Source organism: Gekko japonicus, unplaced genomic scaffold (genome assembly GCF_001447785.1).
Source record: "Gekko japonicus isolate JY-2015 unplaced genomic scaffold, Gekko_japonicus_V1.1 scaffold2418, whole genome shotgun sequence".
NCBI lineage: Eukaryota > Metazoa > Chordata > Lepidosauria > Squamata > Gekkonidae > Gekko > Gekko japonicus.
Window position 1 is genome coordinate 51919 of NW_015165315.1, and position 6000 is coordinate 57918.

The following is a 6000-nucleotide window of genomic DNA, read 5'->3' on the forward strand; positions in this document are numbered from 1 at the left end:
GTTTAAGTGAATCAAAAACAAACAGCAAAAAGAAGAAGACGACGAAGAGATTGGATTTATATCCCGCCCTTCACTTGGAGTCTCAGAGCGTCTTACAAACTCCTTTCCCTTCCCCTCCCCACAACAGACACCCTGTGAGGTGGGTGGGGCTGAGAGAACTCTGACACAAACTGCTCTTTCAGGAACAGCTGTGCCAGAGCTTGTGACTCACCCAAGGTCACATCTGCAGGTGCAAGTGGAGGAGAGGGGAATCAAACCCAGTTCTCCCAGATTAGAGTCCGCACACTTAACCACTACACCAAACGGGCTCTCCCAACTAACCCCCCAACTCACCCACAATTGCGTCTGATCGTGCAGTGGCGGGTCTTCAAAGTGATCATGCAGTGGCTTCAAAGAACTGTGTGATCTTGCAACTGTGGGTCAATTTTCTCGGGATTAAAAAGTCTCGCTTCCCCCGCGTATTATCTCGCGTGTGTGACTGTGACCGTGGTTCCCTATTTGAATCCCTCCCTCATCTTATATCAAATCATCTCCCCCCCCAGATAGCATAGCAAAATATTTCCTCTCATACTGCTTAAGGAATTTGTCTAAAATACATTTTAAAAAAATTACTCAACCAACTTTTCAAAAGCTACATTTACTATTTCAACTTTTATTGACATAGCTTTCCTCCCTTGGAGTCACTTGCCTGCTTGAACAGTTAGTTAGAGGCAAGCTACCAAACAGGTTGAGTGGGTTACAGCTGCCTGATACAGTGTGTGTGTCTGACTCTGCACGCATGTCCATGCATATCAGTCTTGTCTCCAAGATTTTTCCTTTCAAGGCCTGCAGGCTTTGACCTGCAAATAGGTGCCCAAACAGGGACCCATCTGTCATACAAGTATGCAACAGCATCACGGCAGAGAGACTGCTATGTAGTAATGGCCTCTTATCACATACTTTAGCTGGTGGTGCTCAATAACCGGGAGATATAACTGGAATATGATTAGAATGCTCAAAGCTGTGAAACTCAAAAGGGAATGAAAGCTGGCAGGCCTGCATTATAAGTTGTGCACTTTTCTTGGGGCAGAAATTCACAAACTTTTTTTTTTGGGGGGGGGGGAGTCCCAGAGCAGGGTTCCCCACCGCTATCACAGTTGGAAATCATTATTTGACTTAAAGAATACACACTCTGCATATTGATATTGTTCAATCCTTTCCCTCTGGCTTATTGTTGTTATTGCCAGCCATAGTCAGGGCCCAGTCCATATGACTTCTTTTAGCTCCTAAAAGGAGCCACAGGAAAAGGCTTAACCAGTGCCAATTTCCCTCAACTTCAAACTGTACCAAAGTTGTTTGTAGTTTTTGTGTTTGGTCTTCAGTTGTCAGGTAAAGGCAGTTTTATTCCAAGTAGTATTTGGCATCAGAGGTCATACTTCTAGGTGGCTGTGACTGTTATTGTCAGAGGTAGCTGAAGAAGTGTGCATGCACACAAAAGCTTATACCTTGGATAAAACTTTCTTGGTCTTAAAGGTGCCACTTTGTTCAGCTGCTCTTTGTTCAGCTGTAGCAGGAAGGAAAACTATATCTGTAACACCATAATGCACCACAGTTATGTTCTTTGGAAATATCCTTCCCTAGCCCTCTTCATCAAATGATTGATCTTAACCTTTCCATTTCTGGGCCCCACTGGCTGATGGAATCAGCAGCCTTAGAGGTTAGTTTTGCCAAGTGGATGTCCATTGTTCCATCGGACAAAGATAAAGCAAACACACAAATGTTCTTGTGTTACAGGCAAGCTGTTAAAATATTGAATGTTATGTATTCATTAAGCCATCATTGTACTGCAGATAGTGAAAGAGACAGAGGCAGCAGAAATGAGGTTGAGTAGGTAGATCTCTTTTGGAAATATGTAGCGTGCTAATAATTTGCTGAAATCTGTTGTTAAAAAGAGATTTAAAGAGGTGGTTTGCCATTGCCTGCCTCTGTGTAGCAACCCTGGAGTTCTTTGGTGGTCTCCCATCCAAATACTAGTCAGGGCCAACTGGGCTTAGCTTTCAAGAACTGATAAAGTGGGCTAGCCTGGGCCATCCAGGGCAGGGTTTTGTTAATGTATTGGTGTGTTTAATTTTTTAAAATCACATTTGAAAAAATGAGCCTGTGTACCTGTACTGCTTCACAAACTACACATCTTCTTTATGGAAAGCACTTCTGTGTAAGAAGTACCATGAAACCCACTTACAGATTGTCATGTCTGATGATTGTTCACTTGTATATATTGCTGTGTGTGTATCTGGCAGGCAGGAAGTCTCATTTGGCTGCTCTGCACACATCTAATAAATTATTTGCACTGGTTATTTCTTGGAGAGATGTGAGACGTTGCACTGAGCCAGAATCACAACTGATTTCCAGACTACGGGGATCAGTTCCTGTTGAGAAAGCAGCTGCTTCGGAAGGTGGACTCTATGGCATTATACCCTGTGAACAGGGGTCGTTTCGTAGAAAAAGAGCTAGGGGAACTCATTAGCATAACTCATTAGCATATGCCTCACCCCCTGACATCACCAGAAGTGTGTCATAAGGCCACACCCCCTGACATCACCGGAAGTGTGTCATAAGGCCACACACCCCGCCCCCAACGGTCCCAGCCGCCGCTGTCGGCCTTGCAGACACACTGTCCAGCTCCACGAGGGGCCCGGCAGTGGACCTGCAAGGCCGGCGGGAGTGCGAGGAAGCCCCGGAGGGCCGGAAGCGGGGCGGCCGGAAGCAGGGGGCGGGGCTTCGTTATGTGCCCCCCCCCCGTACCTCACCCGGGGGAACTGCGATCCTCCGCGATCCCCCCCGAAATGACCTCTGCCTGTGAAGCCTCTCTCCTCCCCAGATTCCACCTCCAAATCTCCAGGGATTTCCCAACTAGGAGCTGGCAATTCTATGCCTGGCAGTCCTTTATGGCATAAATATGGCTTTAAAAAGCCAGCTGCAAATCAACACATACAAACTGCAAGTGCTAAGCTAATCAAGGACAGCCAACTCTTAACCCCATATCTTGAGATCCCTCAGTTTGAATCTCACCTATGCCTCTAGGTAGCCTTCGGAGAATCACAGCCTCATTTCCAATATGAGGATAAAGATACTGAATCACTTTCTTGGGCTGTTTCATAATTTCTGAGGTAATATATGTGAAGCACCTGGAAACTCCCAAAGCATTTGCAGCAATGCTAAGCACTCTTACTACTTTTTAATGCCTCACTTTGAAAGTTACATTCCAGCACGTGCGAAGGAAAGATAAGAGTCATGACTCTTTGTATGCACACAGTCAGTCTGTGGCGTCTCCAGGTGAAAAGGATCTCCTGGAGAGCCCCTGCAAGTCAAAAAAGAAAATACTGAGCTAGAGGGACCAATGATCTGTCTTGGTATGAAGTACATGACATTTTGTATAGTCATTTGTATGGCAATGTCCAGAAATCTTTCATAACGTTGCTTTTGCTTAGAAGCAATGGAACTTGTTTCCAAGGAACTAACTTGTAATTTAATAAATCTGTATGCAAGGTCCCCCCGCCCCCTTTCTGGTTTCAACAAAGGAATTACTCATGCTTTTAAAACGAAAACAAACTAACTCTTCCACTCCTGTGTATATATGTCTAACATAGCTGTGACTCACATGTGAAATATTTCATTTGTTTAATTGCATGGCAGAGTAAACAGACACAGAATACCACATGCCTCCAGGCAGCCTGAGTTTTAACCTTTGGATTTTGCTAGTTTTGTACTAGGGTAGTGGGTTTTTTGGGGGGGAGGGGACACTTTACAATCCATGCATATGTATTGCTAAATTTACTATGTACCAGATGAAAATACTCACTAATTAGTAAAATGATAAAATAGGGAGAGATTGAATTGAAGGTTTTAGGTTATCATATGAAACTCCATTCCATCATCTTTTCTGCAATGACATACTTTTTGTTTACAAATTGTGGGATAACTACTGCATTTTGTGAATAGTGTAATAATTCTGATTACTCCAAACAAGGTGTATAACCACCTCTACATATCATGCTTGCTCCTTCAGCTGCATTATTTATTTATTTTAATTAATTAAATAAATAATTAAATTTCTCCCTTCCTTAGCAAGGCTCAGGGGAGATTGCAACAGTAAAATAAATTACATGATGTCAACCATCATTAAAATCCAATTATAAAGATATCATATGGTGTCAAATGATATACTACTCCTGGGTCCACTCTACCTATCTACTTGGTAGGTGATAACCAGTGTTACAGGAGGTGGGTAGATGAGTAGAAACCAGTAGGATAAAAGGTAAGGGAGGGGGAGGCAGTACTAATAGACCTCTGCCGCCCCTACAATTGTTAAGATGTAGGATGCTGCAATCACTCAGGAATATGTTGAGGTCTGTCGTGAATAAACCAAGTCTAATTTTATTCAGAACAAAGAAAGACAGGAATCCGAGCTCTAGCCAGCTTAACCAGAGCCATAAAAAAACCTGGGCTGGAATCAGGGGTCATTTTGTAGAAAAAGAGCTAGGGGGACTCATTAGCATAACTCATTAGCATATGCCACACCCCCTGACATCACCGGAAGTGTGTCCTCCCCACAGCCGGCGGCGACCTCCAGCGGGCACCAGCAGGGAGCTCCAGGCCCCGCCCTCCCGCACCTCACCTGGGGGGATGGCGTCCCCCCGCATCCCCCCCCCAAATGACCCCTGGCTGGAATTATTCTGGACTCTGGTACCCTAGAACTATAATAAACCATGAAATGGAGTTCTGAATACCACAGAAGGGTATTCTTCTTTTTTTGATCAGACTGGCCCACTGATTCCCGGTCTGTATAATGGGACACCTGATGTTCCACGAAAGGGGCTGAAATGTGCCTTGGAAAACCGCCACCGTATTGGATGCATCCACTACTGTATGTCTATCAAAATGCAGACATCTTATGCTCTGCTTATTCTTGCTCTCCTTCCCTTGTCTACCAATATATAGGGAAAATATATATGTAATGAGTCAGTGTTCCCTCTAAGCTGAGTTAGTGTGAGCTAGCTCACAGTTTTTTAGCTTCTGGCTCACATGTTTTTGTCTTAGCTCGGGAAAGATGGCTCCAGAGCAAACTAATTTATGCTGTAGCCAAATTGCTCACTCACAACTTTACTGCCAGTAGCTCACAAAGTAGAATTTTTGCTCACAAGACTCCACAGCTTAGAGAGAGCATTGGTCATTACATTACTGGGATAGCTGCATAATTGTGAACTTTCCACCCTTATGTTTAACAAATACAGCATCTAAGTTAATAGAAGATTTCATAGCTGCTGCGATAACCACTACCTATCTGATAAACTCATGGTCTTTCACATACACTGTGTATCACATTCTAGATTTGGTGTTCTGAGCCAAACAGCTGGTCAGTGATCTCGGTGAGGAAGAATATATATGTTATCTTTGTCATGGACAGACTGTTACCTGTTGAAGTTTAGACTCAACAGCTCCAAAACTCTGCAGAGGTGGGGGATATCTCTGCTCAATTCACCCTCGGAGACTGATGTATCTGCAAGTTTCCAGAGGTCTCTGAGGGTTTTTCCAGCTGATGTGGCTGGTGGATTTCTTAATAAAGAGATGGCCTGACTCACTTCTAGGGTTGCCAGGTCCCCCCAGGCCACCAGTGGGGGATGGAGGGGGATAAGGTTGCCAGATCCAGGTGGGGAAACTCCTGGATATTTGGGGATGGAGTGTGGGGAGGACAGGGACATCAGTGGGGTCCAATGCCATAGAGTCCACCTTCCAAAGCATCCATTTTATCCAGGGAAACTGATCTCTGTAGTCTAGAGATGACTTGTAATTTATTCTGAGGGATCCCCAGGTCCCACCGTGTGTGTGTGTGTGTGTCATCCCTAGATCATGGCAGCAGGGGACGCTTAATACTCCTGAACCACAGGTAGGGCTGCCTACCACCTGTTTTCTGACAAGACTATTGTGGCTCTAACAGTCATGCAATTGCTACATCTTCAT